Genomic DNA, 18,165 nt, shown 5'->3' with positions numbered 1-18,165 from the left:
AGGTGGAATTTCTACCTATGTATTTTGTGTATCCCATGTTTCCCTAGACCTTACAAGTATGAGGGTCCGAACAGGGCCTGTTAACATTTTACAGTGGTATTTTTCTGCCTCTAGTCATTTATTATTATAACTTGACCAATCCTGCTGCAAAGTTTTTGCAATTATTTATAGGGATCCCAGGAACATGTCACCTTTTCTCAAAAGGAAGAACTCTCAATGAACTAAAGCATGTGCTCTTTATTTCATCTCTTTTTTTAAAATTGAGTTTATTGGTACAATCTAGGTATACAATACAGTTACATTCATTACTGGGATCCTGTACATTCACATGACAGATCTTGGTTCTCATTTTTTCCCCTTGTCCCTGCCCTCCCTTCACCCCCTCACCCCCTCCCTATTTACAAACACTTTATTTCCATTTTTTCATTTTCTCATATTTCTTTCTTTTCCCTTGTTCCCTTTTCCCTACCCTTCCCATTTTACCTACACCTTTAGCCCTTTTCTTCCTATTTCACACTATTAATTATCCCATTAGGATCTTGTGTACTATTATAGTTTTTCACACCAGAGAGACTATTCGGTATTTACACATGTGTGACTTATTTATTTCACTTAAGAGTATATCCTCAATATGTATCCATTTTCCTATGAATGACTCTAATTTCTCATTCTTTATGGCTGAGTAGTATTCCATTTTATAGAAAAACCACATCTTCTTTGTCCATTTTCCAACAGATGGGCAAATGGGCTGTTTCCAAGTTTTAGCTATTACAAACTGTGCCGCTATAAACATGGGTGCACATATATCACTTTGGTATGTTTCTTTTAATTCTTTTGGAAAGATACCCAGCAGAGGGATGGCTGGGTCAAATGGAACCTCTAGTCCCAGCTCCTTCAGGTATCTCCATATTGATTTCCATAGTGGTTGCACCAGTCTACACTCCCACCAACAATGGAGAAGGGTTCCTTTCTCCCCACAACCCCGCCAACATTTGTTATTGTGTGATTTCTTGATAGCAGCCATTCTTTGTGGGGTGAGGTGGAATCTCAGTGTTGTTTTCATCTGCATCTCTTGAATGACCGGTGATGTGGAACATTTTTTCATATATTTACTTGCTGCTTTTACTTCTTTGTCTGAGAAATGTCTGTTCACTTCAGATGTTCATTTTTGAATTGGGTCTTTATATTTGGGGGTGCTGGTTGTTTTGAGTTCTTTATATATTCTAGATAAGAGTCCTTTGTCTGAGGAGCAGCTGGTAAAAAGTTTTTCCCACATTGTAGGTTGTTTCTTAAAAGTTCCTTTGATGGTTTCTTTTGCAGTGCAGAAGCTTTTTAAGAAGATGAGACCCTAGTTGTTGATTCTTTCTGCTAGTTCCCGTGCTACTGAGGATTTGTTCATAAAGTCTTTTTCTATGCCAATGTCTTCAAGAGTTCTGCCTAATTTATCTTCCAGCAAGTTCAGTGTTTCTGTTTTAATATTTAGATCTTTAATCCATTTGATTTTAATTTAGTTCATGGTGAAAGATAAGGGTCTAGTTTTAATATTCAGCAGGTTGGGATCCAGTTTTTCCAACACCATTTATTAAAGAGGCTATCTTTCCTCCAGTGGGGACTGTCAGCTCCTTTGTCAAAGATGAGGTAGCTGAGTACATCTGGAGTTGTTTTTGTGTCTTCCAGTCTGTTCCACTGATCCTCAGGTCTGTTTCTTTGCCAGTACCATGCTGTTTTTATCACAGTGGCTTTGTAGTATAGTTTCAGATTAGGAATTGTTATACCCACTGTTATGTGTCTGTTGACACTTTCAGCAGAGTGGCAGGATACAAGGTCAACACCCAGAAATCAATAGCCTTCTTGTACACAAATAACAGACTCACTGAGCAAGAAATTAGGGAAAGAATTCCTTTCACAATAGCACCCAAAAAAATGAAGTATCTGGGAATCAATCTAACAAAAGAAGCAAAAGACCTCTACACTGAAAACTACAGCACTCTGAAAAAAGAGATCAAAGAGGATATAAGAAAATGGAAAGATATCCCCTGCTCCTGGGTAGGAAGAATCAACATAGTGAAAATGGCCATACTACCAAAACTGCTATACACATTCAATGCAATGATGATTGAAATTCCAACACTATACTTCATAGAACTAGAAAGAAGAATCCAAAAATTCATTTGGAACCATAAGAGACCTAGAATAACAAAAGCCATCCTAGGCAACAGACACATGACAGCGGGTATAACAATTTATTTCATCTCTTAATCCAATCCCACCCTGACAAGCTCAGCTGCAGGAGTCCAGCCCTCCACCTTTTGTTCAAGTGCATGAAGAGCCTTGCCCTCTTGCCTCTGCTCCCCATTCTCCCATGGTGGGCACTGAGGCCCCTCCACCACCAACTGTTCCATCGACTCAGCACTTCTGGTGCCAATAGCTCCCATACCTCTGGTGGCTGGATCTTACTTACCCCTGCTACAGGCTACTTCTCCAGGATAACCATGTCTGGCTTGAATTCCCACTGTAACCAAGGCCACCTTCTCCAACCTGGAAGTACTCTACCAATATTTGTCCTGATAGTGGTATCACTGCTTATAGAGATGTTTGGAAAGACAGTCACCATGGTTTAACTGACTGCTTCCAAGAGGGGGTAATTTGAATAATGCTTTATGTAAATATCTTCTTTGTACTTTCCCTCTTTTTCCTATTACTCCCTTTGAAATTTGTTAATTTTGGTAAAATACACATAAAGTCTACCATCTTAATCATTTTTATAATTTACCATTCTGTGAAATTCACATTGTTGTACAGCCATTATCACCATTTATCTTTTCATATTGCAAAATTTAAACTACTTTGTACCCTTTAAACTGTAGCTTTACAGCTATTCTCCTTATCCCCTAGCAACCACTGTTCTATTCTCCCCAAATAAGAATTTTACTACTCTAGTCCTCATAGGACTAGGAATATTGTACTTTGTGTCTGGCTTATTTCACTCAGCATAATACTTCATTTTTATTTGTTTGTTTGTGTTTTCTTTTGTTTTTTGAGACAGAGTCTCATTATGTAGTTCAGAATGATCTTGAACTCATTTTGATCCTGCTGTCTCAGCCTCTCGAATGTTGGGATTACAAGCATGTGTCACCATGCCCACCAGCCTAATGTCTTTAAATTTTATCCATGTGGTAGCATGTGTTAGAATTTCCTTCTTTTTAAGGCTGCATAATATATCACATTTTTGTTTATCCATCTGTTGATGGACACCTGGACTGCTTCCACCTTTTAGCTACTGCAAATGGTGTTACTACAAAATGGGTACACATGTATCTCTTAGAATCACTGCTTTTAGGTCTTTTGGGTATATACTCAGACATGGAAATGCTGGGTCATGGACATTTTTAAAAAGATATTTCTTTGTTTTGTACTCTTCAAGCTATCAGGCATGAATCGTTTTATAAAAACAATGTCATTTTCTTTACCAAAAGTTAGAAATTATTTATTAAAAAAAAATCATTAAGTGGCTTTACATGCACTATGCTAAAAACCAGATTTTCCATGCCTGATTTAGATTCCTTTATTCAGTAAATAATGTTCAGGATCTGTTTTGTACATGACACTACTCAAGTTTTCCATATTCTAAGGGAGCGGGAAAAAAAAGGTTCAATTTTCTTAATAAGCCAAAGGCCAACTTGCTAAACAAGGACTCAGTTCACAAAGAAAACCAAGAGAAATCTGAACATGAGGAGTAAGAGTAAAAGAGACGGTAACAAAGCCAAGTAATTGAATCAGATGCAAAGTTGCTTAGGTAAATAGCATATACATTGGTCTAGAAAACACTCCAATCACAAAAAAAATGCAGAAATATTCTAGGGAGAAGGCTCTATAAGGATAAAAAACAGATTAGTGGTTGCCTGGAGCTGGTAGTAGAAACAGAGTAACTAGAAACCAAAGGAAAGAGATTTCGGGGGCACGAAAAATGTTTTAAAACTCATTTATATCTACAGATGTAATTTGGTCAATTTATTTAAAATCGTTGGATTGCATATTTTAAATGGATGAACTTTATGGCATGTAAATTATTCTTCAGTAAAGCTGATTTTTTTAAAAAAGTCCAGAGACATAAGTGTCTGAGCCTTGGAGACGCTGTATTATTTCCAAACTCAAAAGAGCCCTATCCTCCTTGTGAATCACTTAGCATGACTGAAGCCTGGGGGTCCCTTGCTGCTAGGAATAAAGGATAGAAAGGGTCAGGCTTCAAAGAAGAGAAGATAAGGTGGAAAGTGAGGCATCAGCTATACCCAGGAAGTACTTGTTTACTGAACTGGGTTCAGTTCAAAGCAACTGAAGATTATTAGGCAGGAAGAAGCAGGACAAGGCCAGATATGGTGATCATCTTAACAGAAATGCACATGTGGTGCTACAAAAGATTTTAAAAGGGAAAAACACTCCCTGTTGTGAGTTGCTCCAGAAAGGCCTTTTGAAGGAGGTGCTATTTATGAGCTGGTCCCTTCATGGAGAATATTAATGTCTGCAATGGCAGGACAGCGTGGGGAGACAGGGACTTGGCATGGACTTGCGCATCCTGAACACGTGCATCCTGGACAAGCAATGCCAGTAGTAGGGCCTATGAACAAAGGCTGGATTGTGAAAAAGTCACAATCAAAGCACCAACAGGAATCACATGGCTGCAATGGAATCACATGAATCGGGCACAAGGTTGCCTTAGTGCTTTACCTAATTGGAAGAGGCTTGGAGGTTGCTGAGTAGGGCAGTGGGCTGATGAAGGCTGTGGCTGAGGAAGATATTCTGGTCACACAGAAGTTCTCTCTTACATACCCTCCACCTAACATTTTACAGATAAACAATTCACCAAAGTAGCCAGTGTACCTCATACAAGACAGACTGACTGATACCCTCAGCAAGATGAATAGTTCTGGCTAGTAGGTTCCTCTCTAACACACATGGGCACTTCTGCTTCCAACACTGAGGTGTTTGTGTAATAAAAGTCAGGTTTGTTTGCTCCCAAACCTGTTTATACTAGTCACGTTTTATTTATATAAGTTAATTATTACATAAACTGATGAACTATGACTAGAGAGAAAGGGAGGGAGGGAGAGAAGAAAAGAGGGAAGGAGAAACGGGGAGAGAGAGAAGGAGGTGGGGGCATTCTTCAAAAGCAACACTGAATGGTCTGAGAAGCCTCAATGGAGGTGAGTTACTGCAAGTGGCTGCAGTAACTATAAAAGATTAAGATAATATCTGTAACACACGAGAAGATTCTGCATGCAATCGTAAGTATGTTGTTGCTCATGTTTAAAAAAAAAACTCTGAAAGTGGAACTCACAGAAGATGGATTTCCAGTGTGGAAGGATGTTAAGGATGTTAAGGAACTCCAATCAACAGGCGCTCTCTAAGAAAATACACTGGCTAGGGCTGGGGATTTAGCTCAGTGGTTCCGCTGCCTTCTTCTGCAAGGGCAAGGACCAGAGCTTGATCCCTGCTACCAAAAAAAAAAAAAAATACATTGGCTCTGCAACTAAAGATCAGTGGATGAGTGAACACTTTCATGGTTTAGGTGAAAACATAATGTTTAAAATATGCATGTTTCTTTTCTTTAGAATTCCTGATTTAGCTTTTTTTTTTTTTTTTTCCCAATTGGCCCAAAATGGTTCTGGTCACACAGGGTAAGAGAGTAAGCATTAACCAGTATTAACTACCAACTCAAATCAGGAAGCTACTGTGCTTTTAGACTCTGTGTTGGGTAGGAACCCAAAAGGGGAACCCAAAGGAAATAAAAGTAAAATGGACAGATGTGCCTGCTTAAGACAATTACGTGAAGGAAAACGAAGCTAGTAAAGATAACACCAGATTTTATCTGGGTGGCAAAAATGTCACTTTAGCTAGGGTAAATTCAGATGCCAGAGGAAGTAGTTAAGTAACTCCACAACAAGAACGTTTAGTTTAGACATGCTTAGAACACAATGTAAAATCCATGAGAACAGAGACTTCAGTGGTTAGTTGCTGCTGCATCCCTTGTGCCCAGAAAGATGCCTGGAACATAGCAGACACTAAATATTTGTTGAATGAATTCACATGCTAGACATTCATGAGATATTTTCCGTAATAGTTGCAGAAGTGTTTCTCAACTACAGACACCAGAGATGCAGGTTTGGGAGTCATCAAGGACACTTGTCCATTTTATAAATCTAGGGTTTGGACTAGTGTCACCCACATGGGAGGATACTAGATAAAACACCCCAGAAAAAGTCAATGCTGTCAGGGTTGGAAAGGACTTTAATAAAGATTTACTAGTTCTATCACACTACAGTGGCACCATGAACAGTTTGTTCAGTTCAGAACAAAGACTGCTCTAGCCATAATATGAATTCTTTACTTCTAAAACAGTGGTGCCTGGGTTCACAAACTTAATTCACTCCATGATTCTGGGGAAGATGGCCACGTCACTAGATGCAGAGTTCACTGAAAGGGAGCAAGATTTTGTCAAATGCTTCACTGTGTGAGCCAAATTCAGAAACATTCATAAACCGAGGCACCACTGTACATTTATTTCTGAGTTTCTGGAATTGCTAGAACATTCTTTCATATATCAAGTCAAAACTTGATCCTGATTTTACTGCCCAGAACCAAAAAAGAAAGTTTAATTTTGACCAAAAAGGAACTGGTTGATAAAATGCAAGTGATGGTGTGTTACTCTCCTCATTGCTGAGACAAAATACCTGATACCCAAAGTTAAAAGGCTTATTTAGCTCACAGTTTGTAGAGGAATCAGTTCATAATCAGCTGGCTCCAAGGCAGGGTGGCACATGGAAGAGGGGCAACAGTTCATGGCAGACCGAAAGTAGCAAAGCAACATGGGAACCTTAACAGGATCTTTTTGACCTTTTTAATCTTATCCAGACCACTGGGATTATTAGGGCGGTATCAAACCAATCAGTGTACTGGTTTAGAAATTGCATGCCCTTAATCCCAGCATCTCACACTCTAGATTCAGCCACCTCTGAAAAAGCCATCTATGACTGCATGAGGCTTTTGGGGGGACATCTAACCCAAACTGTAACAGATGGTAATTTTTTTGTGTGTATGTGTTTTTGTTGTTCCTTTTAGTTTGGGGGGAGGTTGTTCATTTGTTTGAGACTGGGTCTCATATGTAGCCCAGGATGGCCTCAAACTTATGGTGATCCTCCTGCCTCAGCCTCCTGAGTGGCAGGATTAAGGCATGTGTCACCATACCTAAGCAAGTGATGGTTAAAAAAAAATGTCACTTTAAGAAAGCAAAGTTTCATGAATATTCATAGCAGTGTTATGTATGACTGCCAAAACTTGGAAGCCACCAAGATTTCCTTCACTAGGTGAATGGATAAACTATGGTACTTCCAGACAAGGAAGTATTACCCAGTCCTAAACAGAAATGAGCTATCAATTTAGAAAATTCTCCATTAGAAAATATGGAGAAACCTTAAATGCATACTACTAAATGAAAGAAACCAATCTGAGAAGGCTACATACTATGTGATTCCAACTATATGGCATTCTAGTAAAGACATAACTACGGAGTTAGAAAGTTCAGTCAGTTGTTGCCAGGTGTTAGAGGAGAGGAAGGGCAAATAGGTAGAACACAGAATTTTTAGAGCAGTAAATCTACTTTGTATACTACAACAGTGAACACACATCATTCCAAATTGGTCCAAACTCACAAAATGTACAACAGCAGAAGTGAACCTTAATATACATTATTGTCTTTGGGTGGTGTCTTAGTTACATTTTCATTGCTGGGATAAAATACCCAACACCCAAGTTAAAGGAGGAAATGTTTAACTCATGGTTTGTACAGGTCTTAGTCCATAATCACCTGGATCCAAGGCAGGGAAGCATGGCAGAAGGACATGGCCGAGGAAAAACAGTCCTGGTGTGACAGGCAGCAGCAGTGAGCTTTTCTTTCCCTTTTATCTCATCCAGGCACCTACTGAATGGTGCCATCCACAGCTAGGGTGGGCTTTCCCATTATCCACACCCAAAACTATGCTAAACTAGTCAGTGGACTAATTTAGTTATCACATATCTTAATCTACATTTCACACATCCTAAATCCAGCAGTCTCCAAAAAGCACCACCTATGAGCACATGAAGCTCTAAGGGGACATCTAGATACAAGCCATAATGCAATTATGATAATTATGTATTGATGCAAGCCAATTGTTGTAATAAATGTGCCACTGGGGGACACTGGTAATGGGGGAGGCTATGGAAAGGAAGGAGGCATGTGTGATCTCTCTACCTGCCAGTTTTGCTGTGAACCTAAACTGCTCTAAAATAATAAAGACCTTAAAAGAATTTTTTAAAGAAAACAAAGCTTGAAGAGTCTGAACAAAGTGCCCTAGAGTCTAAGACAGGTAAATTTTAAAATTTATATTTTTGCCATATTCTTTGCGGGGAGGGTTGACATAGGGTCTCACTATGTAGTTCAGGCTGGCCTTGAACTCACTATTTAGCACTGGCTAGTCTTGAACTCATGGGGATCCTCCTCAGTGCTGGAATTACAGGCATGCACCACCATGGCCAGCCATAGTTTTTGCCATATTCTTAACTAGGAGACTCTCTTAAGGAAAACAGTTTAATGGAAAAATCACATTTTATTTAAAAATTTCTAGTTCCACTCTTGGTTCTCCATATGGTTGTACTGAAGTATCTGAGGAGACCTGGTTCCAAGATCCCCTGTAGATACAAAGTCCTCTGATGCCCAAGTATCTTACATATAATTGCATGGTATTTGCATAGGCTTATGCATACCCTCCTGTAAACTTTAAATCACTTCTAGATTAATTATAATTCTTAATATAAATGGTATAAATAGTTATATTGATATTGTATTGCTTAGGGAATCATGACAAGAAAAGTAATCCGTACATGCTTAGTACAGGCATAATTTTTTCCTGAATATTTTTGATCTGAGGTTTGTTGGTTCCACAGATGCATAACTTGCCAATGTGGAAGGTCAACTGTGTCATTTCATTTAATTAACTCTCTGAGACAGGTGTGATAAACTCCATCTTATAGGTAAAGAAACAAGGCCAAAGAGGCCTAACAGCTTGTCCCAAGTCACATGTGATGGAGGGAAGAACATTCTCAGAATCATGTAACCAATTCTGAATGAAGATAAAAAGAGAGTTTCCTTGAGAAGCAAGGGCAAGTGTACAAGCTGTTCTTGATGTGTTCAGGTATATATGGATGCATGCCTAAAAACTTAAAATAGGCCACATAGCCTTGGATGACTAGGAGGCTGGCAAAAACCTATAAGGAAATGGTCTGGGAAAGTAATACTGAGAAGGAGCTAGGGTGGTTTATAATAGTAAGGGCAAAAGCCACCTTGATACTCTCTCAGCTTTGATTTTATTTCTGTCTCCTTTTAAGCATATTCACCCCAAAAGGTCTTTTTCCTGCAAGGTGTAGATCAAGCCTTAGCAAGAGGAAACTAAAGTCCAAGGAAACCATCAAAAGAACTTAAACTTCCTGACCTACGGAAATTCATCCTCAAACACTGAAATAACTTGTGAACGTGGTTATGAACTGCTATTAATAACCACTGAGAAATGATGAAAGAAGTGCCAGAGAGACAGAAACCGGAACGAGGAGGCTCTTACAGAACATTATGAATGACACCCCCCACCATTGAAGACAAGTTCTCGATACAGACCAGCCCAGGCTGGTCTCAAACGCCTGAGCTCAAATGATCCACCCACCTCAGCCTTCTGAGTGCTGGGACTACAGGCATACCACTGCACCCAGCTTTCCAAAACACACTCTTCAGACGAAAAGCACCTGTGCAGAATGTGTCCATATGTGCTACCATTCGTATACAGAAAGACAAGAGATGTACATTTGTTTCTGTACACACTGAATACTCTCTAGAAGGACACCATTTCCTAGCACTGGTGGCCTGGATGGCTGGGCGAAGGAGCAGGAGCTAAACACTTCACTACAATCCTCTACATTTTGAACCATATGAATTGTATTACCTATTTAAGTAATTAATAAAAAATTAAAAATGTTTACTTGCGAAAAGACAAAGAGTTATATAACTAAAAACAAGGTTTGTTGTTTGTGGTGCTGTAGATGGAACTCAGGGCCTCAGGCATAATTAAGCAAGTACTCTCTACCACTGAGCTACATCCTTAAATGAGGAGAGATTTTTAAAGGAATGGCTTATAAGGAGACCTAGTGATTACCAGGACTCGGTATGGATAAACCACAAAAAAGCACCAGGAATAAAGTGAAACCCTTTCTCCAAGGCCCTTCTCACAGGCTTTCGTCTTGAGGTCCATAGCCTTGACTACTCAAAACAACAGTAGAATGTTAGTTGTGATGGATTAATTTGCTTAAGGTCACATAGGTAGGATGTGCTGAGAGAACAAAGCTATGCCTATGTCCTTCCTTCTCCTATAGTCCATTTTTCCTACAGTCTTATTGTTCCATTGACTGTACAAGTCTTCTGTTCCTCTGACATCCAACCCATATATAGTTCCCAATGTAATACATAGATTGTTAAATGCATACTGATTTAATTTATTAAAAATTTCTTAGCTTAATGTTCCGAAATGAATTCTCACAGCATAAAATCAACTCTTCTGGGCTATTGTCTGTGACTGATCAAATAAGGAGATACATCCAAACAGTATTTAGAAAATCCCAGCAAGATTCTATTGCAGGAGGGATAAGTTATTAACAACACATATTTCCATTCTGACCATCTGTACTGTAATTTACTTAGAGAAAGTACTTTCCATGGTATTAAAGCTAATTTTTGAAGTAGATATCAATACAGAAAAAAGACAATTCAGTGGCAAACTCAGTAATCTAAACAAATTCTCAGCAGCACAGCACACAACACTGAGAATCCAGTGTGTCAGCAGCCAGGAAAAACAGCATAAAAGATCTGATCATGTTTTCCATTGAGGGACTTGAACATTTCAGAAGGTCACAGCCAAGTTCAAGGGCTGGAACTTTAATATTCCATGAATTCAGTGGAAAGACCTCCAGTTTCCCTTCCACCCAATGTAATAATTATGCAGAACCAAAAAAGCAGAGATTTTTCTGGAACACAAAGCTTGTTCTACCATGGGATCCAACAATCTCTCCCCTTTCTCTTCTTCCAATGGGAGAAGAGTACCCCCTTCCTGGGGTACTGGCACTAGGCCACATTGTTCTGACCATGAACGAGCTCAAATGAAGGAACAATATTCATGATCACTCTCTTAGAAAAACTAATAAATTAATGGATACGTGTAGAAGAAGCAAATCCAATGCTAAGACTTTAGTTACAGTGGTCTAACAGGACAGTCACATTGGAAAACATCTTGCCATCTATCTTCTGTGATATAGTTATATAGAGCTTGAGGTTTTATAATGACCCCTGGCATACTCATTTACAATGCATCATCTACATTTCAGATAGTAGACAGTAATTAGTTAGTATCATAATCTATTACTGATCATACGATCTCTATCCCTGAAATGTGTTACTGTACTGTTTCTCCAGAACACTGCCTGGAGATTCCTGTACTATTACTGTAGCACACATCCCAGCCCTTACTCTAGCATGCTCCAACAGCCTTACTCTAACAGCTCTCATGTATTGTTACGGCAGCACATCCCCCAGCCCTTACTATATTATTACTTCAGAGCATCATCCAGCCCTTACTGTATCACTCCTTTAGCACATCCCCTGGGTCTTACTGTATTATTACTCCAGGACAGTGCCAGCCCTTACTGTATTATTACTTTAGCACATCCCAGCACTTATATACTACTGCTAGAGCACATCCCCAGCCTTTACTTTATTATTACTCCAGCATATACAATCTTCGTTTCTGCTATAAATATCACTTGGTTTAAGTAAATTGAAAACTAACAGCAATGCTGTGTTGTTTATTTAACATTGTAGTAGGAGAGTAATATATAATTGTTTTAAGAGTAATAAAGGAGAAAGCGTTCTGCATGTGGTGGCACATGCCTATAATCCCAGTACTTGGGAGGCTGAGGCAAGAGGATCACTATGAGTTTGAAGATAGCCTGGGTTGCAAAACGAGTTTAAGGCCAGTTTGAAATACATATTGAGACCCTGTCTCAGAAAATAAAATAAAAGGAGAAAACAGACTACTGAATACTATTGGAGTGTTCAGCTATTATTTGTTTAACATAATGACTTGGTTGACTTTATAATATTGAATCTTTGTTCCCTTCAAATTTCCAAAGTAGACTTTTAAAAAAGTGTTAGTACTAGAAGTTGTGTATTACATTAATAACTGACTTCTTTTCATCCTGTCATCATTAATCAGCTTTTCTTCCTTCCACTGGCTTCTAAGAAACTTGGAGCCAAACCAGCAGCTACCATGGTCACATGACTCTCCAATATGTGCTTCTAGCTTGACCATTTTTCCTCATTTATTGTATTTTTATATTCTTGCATGTACCTTGGAACACTTCTCATATTCTTTCCCACAGTAAGGAAGAGCATATATAAAAAATGTGCAAGTTCCCTTGCTTTTCTTAATAAATGTTTCACAAAATGGGCTGGACTCAGTGGTACTGCTGTCTGCCTTGCAAGCTCAAGGTATTGAGTTCGATCCCGGATACCAGAAAAAAAAGTTTCACAAAATATCTTCTTAGTTACCTGTGTTTGGTTAAAATAAACCTAGTTGATGGGTAAGTTGGGTGTTTACAGGTCCATTTCTGCATGCTCTTCCCTGGGAAGAGTCATAGTGACCCTGAAGAAGCAGAGGGACTATGCAGGCCTGCAGTCACCTGAAAGCATTACACACCTTCCCCAATCCTTCCACATGTTAACATTTCCAGGAACAAGAAGTAACATTCTCATCAACAGAGACAAGAGATCCAGCTTTTTGATAACACAAACTAGAACACATTTAATGTAGAACATATTTAATTGACTTAAAATATATCATAGTAAGAAAGCTTCTACTTGGGCTAAAGGGGTAGCTCAGTAGTAGAGTGTATGTCTAGCATGCATGAGGTCCTGAGTTCAATCTTCAGCACTGAAAAAAGAAAGAGAAAGAGAGAGAGAGCTGTTGAGCCTGTCTTTCTCTCCCTTCTACAGGTGGAGGGGAAGCATGATAGTTGAGTACAGACAGTACAAGGACAGGGAGCCATGAAAAAGTGCAGGGTGGTGGGCCTGAGGCTGGAGGGTAGGAAGCTGGGTGGAGGTGGCAGGTAGGAGAAGGATTGTGAGAACGACTACCTTTAGCACCTAAGCAAATAAACTGAAGATAAAGAGAGCCATGTTTCTTATTCCTAGAGATAATATTACTGGGCCGGGGGTTAAGGTTAGAAAGAATTCTAAAATATTGGATTGAACTTGGAGAGGAATTACATAATATATATGCTATATTAATGTTATATTTTAGTATATTTATTAAATATAAATACAATGGTTATACATTTATATTATGTGTCATTTGTAAATATGCCATATGATTATATATAATCTATAAATAGACATATATAATGTGTTATATATATGTATATACAGTATAGCTTATAATCATCTACTGTTATAAATAACATCTGGACCCAAGGGAAACATGTCAATTCTCTTTTTTTTCTCCTTGAAACATGAAGGACTATGTCAGGATGCAGTGAAGGTCTGAGTTGTATTGCTGCCCACTCTGGAATGGAGCCTAATTTGGAGAGCAGAATGCAAAGATGGGAAACAACTTCCTAAGAAATAATGACAAGTAATTTTAATTTGTTAAATTGATTTCAGACAAGGCAAATACAACAGATTTTGCCACATGACTAGAAGTGCAGAGCAATTATTAAGTCTATTTTCTTTCTCATCTTCTTATCCCAACAAGTGCTTCTAGAATACTCACAAATCCCCCTGGAGTATTTGCAACAGCTGCCAGGGTGACTGAGGAGTATTTTGCAAACTAAGCAATTGTTATCCTCTCAAAGTTGTATACATGTAAATCTAGACGTAACATTAGTCAAGGGTAATTTGGGGGGAAAATATCCTAACAAGATAAAGCCTAAACACTTGGCAAGATGCTCTGCAAAACAAAGCAGGTAAGTTTGTTCTCTTTTTAACTGCTATAATTCCTAAGTGGGAGATTCTATTAAGGAAGGTAATTTAAAGGGAAAAAACTGCATTTTATTAAAATACCTACATTTCAGGTTCTACTATAGGTACTTAGATATTTTGTTTTGTTTAATTCTCACAATTCTATATGAGTAAAACTGGCTTCATTTTATAGACAAGGAAATAATACAGATAAGAGCAGAAATTAATGAAACTGAAAACAAAAACAATAAAGATTAATAAAACAAAATGCTAGTGCTTTAAAAGATCACTAAGAGATAAAGGATGGTGGTGTTGGTGAGGCCCAACAAGCATCTAATAAACATTTGTTGGCTGCTGATCAATACCCCACTGCAAAGTGTGTTGCCCATCATGCTAAGAGAGTGAAGAAAGAGAATTCAAAAAAGGAGGTGGCAAGTGGTACTTTCTCCTGAGCCCTGACTCACTGTGTGGGAAGGGAGATTCAAACCTTCAGATGCACCAAGACAACAGGCAACCCCAGAAGCCTCCGAAGACAATTGCATCAGTGAAACAGAGCAGTGGACACAGCAGACTGCAGTGACTGGCTGTATTTGATACTATCATTGTTGCTGAATGTATTACTGTAGTCAAGGTGACATAGTTATTCTAATTGGTTTTTCTCCTGGTATGCCAAGACTGAGATTGCCTAAGGGTCATAAACAATACTATGGGCCAGTGCCAAAGAACCAGAGGCTAGGCCAAATATGCAGCAACTTCTCATCCCCAGTAAATTAAATAGGTAAGATCTTGCAACAGACTCAAAACCCAAAAGCCAGCTACACTTGGAAGACATCTCTAAGAAGTAGTCATTTCCTCAGGTTCTAAATACTAGCAATAAAGCTACATGCCATAACCAATTTATAAGCATCAACTTGGGAATTTAACTAAAAAAACAAAAAAATAAAAAGACACTTAAGCAAGACGTAACTCTAAATTTCCAGCTCCCAAAAGGCAAACTCAATGGGCAATGAGGTAGAACAATTTGAGATTGTGGTAATAGTGGAAAAGCAGAAGAATGAGGCTCTAGAAAAAAATCAAAGCAGAAAAAGTTTCAGATAAATACAGAGATGGTGACTATAATGAAAGACATGGTTAGTGATTCTAAAGCAGATACAGATTTTTTAAAGATGGAGGAGCTTTGCTGGGTATTTGGCTCAGTGGTTCTGCCACCTGCCTCACACCTGTAAGGGCCTGAGTTCAATCCCTGGTACCAAAAACAAACAAAACAAAACAAAACAGAGGAGCTTCAGAAAATGACAGAAACCAGGAATGCCCAACAAAGGAAAGATATGGGATCCACCAAACAGATTCAAATACATATCTAGGAGATTTAAAAAATCTACTGAAGGTATATGCAGCAGAATGAGCCAATGTGAGGACAGAATATCAGATATGCGAAAAAAAGATTTCTTTTTTTTCTTTCTTTGGTGCTGGGAATATAACTTAGGACCTTGCATGTGTGAGGCAGGTATGGTGCCAGAGAAATAAATCCCTGGCCCTAGAAAAGAATCTTTCTTAAAAATCAGGGACCATGAAAAATCAATCCAATAGCTGCTAGATGATGCAAAGAAAAATAACGTAACGTTGATGGGAATCAATGAAAAAGCAGGAGATAATGCAAACAACATAAAGAACCTGTTCACAGAAGTAATGGCAGAAAATTTCCCAAGAAGACAAAAAGAATTTGAAATACACACAAGTGAGGAATATAGAACTCCAATTATCCATGATAAAAAAATTTACACCAAGACACATAATAGTCAAGATTCCAGAAATTCACCACAAGAACAGAAAATTAAAAGCTCTTCTAGAAAAGAAACAAATCAACTATAAAGGAAAGCCCAACAGATTCACAGCTGACTTGTCAACACAAACCCTCAAGTCAAGGAAAGCTTGGTATGAAAGTATTTCAAGCCCTATAAGAAAAAAAACTCCAGCTGCCTGTCCAGGACCACCCAGTGGGTGCGCAACCTCCCTGACTGTGCTCCACCACATCTAGTAAGGACCCAAGGACCCTGGAGGAGGTCTCTCCACCGGCCTGTCCGGGACCACCCGGAGGGTGCGCAACCTCCCTGACTACGTGCCACCAGATCCAGTAAGGATCCAAGGACCTCGGAGGAGTTCTCTCCACCTGTCTGTCCGGGACCACCCAAGGGTGTGCGACCTCCCGGACTGCGCACCACCAGATCCAATAAGGACCCAAGGACCTGGGAGGAGGTCTCTCCACCTGCCTGTCCGGGATCACCCGGCAGGTGCGTGACCTCCTGGACTGAGGGCCACCAGATCCAGTAAGGACCCAAGGACCCCAGAGGAGGTCTCTCCACCTGCCTGTCCGGGATCACCCGGCAGGTGCGTGACCTCCTGGACTGAGGGCCACCAGATCCAGTAAGGACCCAAGGACCCCAGAGGAGGTCTCTCCACCTGCCTGCCCAGGACCACTCAGTGGGTGTGCAACCTCCCTGACTGCACACCACGAGATCCAGTAAGGACCCAAGGACCCCGGAGAAGGTCTCTCCACCTGCCTGTCCGGGGCACCTGGTGGGAGTGCGACCTCCCTGACTGTGCGCCACCAGATCCAGTAAGGACCCAAGGACCCCAGAGGAGGTCTCTCCACCTGCCTGTCCGGGACCAACCAGGGGTGTGCGACCTCCCGGACTGCACACCACCAGATCCAGTAAGGACCCAAGGACCCCAAAGGAGGTCTCTCCACCTGCCTGTCTGGGACGACCCAGCGGTGCAGCACCTCCCTAACTGCGTGCCACCAGATCCAGTAAGGACCCAAGGACCTGGGAGAAGGTCTATCCACCTGCCTGTCCAGGACCACCAGGCAGGTGTGGCACCTCCCTGACTGCATGCCACCAGATCCAGTAAGGACCCAAGGACCCCGGAGGAGGTCTCTCCACCTGCCTGTCCAGGACCACCCTGCAGGTGCGGCACCTCCCTGACTGCATGCCACCAGATCCAGTAAGGACCCAAGGACCCCGGAGGAGGTCTCTCCACCTGCCTGTCCGGGACCACCCAAGGGTGCGCAACCTCCCGGATTGCACGACACCAGATCCAGTAAGGAAGGTAGCTCCGCGGGCGCCCTTGTAACAACCCCACAACCTGACCCCTCCCCCATTCTCAAACCTCCTGATTGGGCCAGTCTTGGACCCACTCTGCAGAGGCATAGGTGCTCATAAAGGGTAGTTTTCTGAGCTCCCAACTTTGAACATCTTTAAAGAAAGAGCAGGGAAACCTGTAATAGAACTGAGTGGACTTCAACCCTGTGTGTTGGGAAACTCAAGCTAGGCCTTGTGAACTGAGGTCAGTATCATTTGGGGGCCCTGCCATTGGCTGGCCGAGACCAGGGGATTCGGTTCTGCATATGGCTGTACATGTGGTATAATATGACAACAGAGACATAGTCTGAAAGAGGCCCTTCAAATTCTTCTTTTTTCTTTTCCTCATTCCACCCTAAAATTTCTTTCTTTTTTCTGTCCTTTCTCTCCAATTCAGTCTCTTGCTCATCTCCCTTTTTATTCCTGCTCCTGCCCTAACTCAGACTTCTTTTATTATTTTTCCTTTTTTTTCCTCTTTATGTTGTTTTCTCCAGTCATTTTACTTCACTCATGGCTCAGTAGCTTCAAGGGAAGTCAAGCGCCTGTTACTTTTAAGGGGACATATTCTTGTCCTTATACCTGCACTCTGTCTATCCTGTCTGAAGTTAATTGCTTCGTAAAGATAGTAAGGTCATTCTACATCCTCTGCTTTCACTTCAAACCTGCTCCAGTTCTTTCACTTATCTACTCATCTCGTCCTAACTCAGTCTAACTCCCCATCCTAAATGGTAAAGATGCTATATTGAAAAGCGTATTCACTGCAAACATATTTTGGGCTGCTTCTTGATATTAATTTAATTCACATGGTTTAAAGGTGATAGATTAATGACTACCACAAGTGGTCAGTTTGCAAGCTATGCTTGATCCTATTGGGCTGCTGAATGTATCAATTGGGATAAAGGATTGTGATTGATTTAATGAGTTGTTTTCTCTGATATT

This window comes from Fukomys damarensis, unplaced genomic scaffold, assembly GCF_012274545.1.
Source record: "Fukomys damarensis isolate Sample0158 unplaced genomic scaffold, DMR_v1.0_HiC HiC_scaffold_13, whole genome shotgun sequence".
Lineage (NCBI taxonomy): Eukaryota > Metazoa > Chordata > Mammalia > Rodentia > Bathyergidae > Fukomys > Fukomys damarensis.
Note: the sequence above shows the minus strand (reverse complement) of the source record.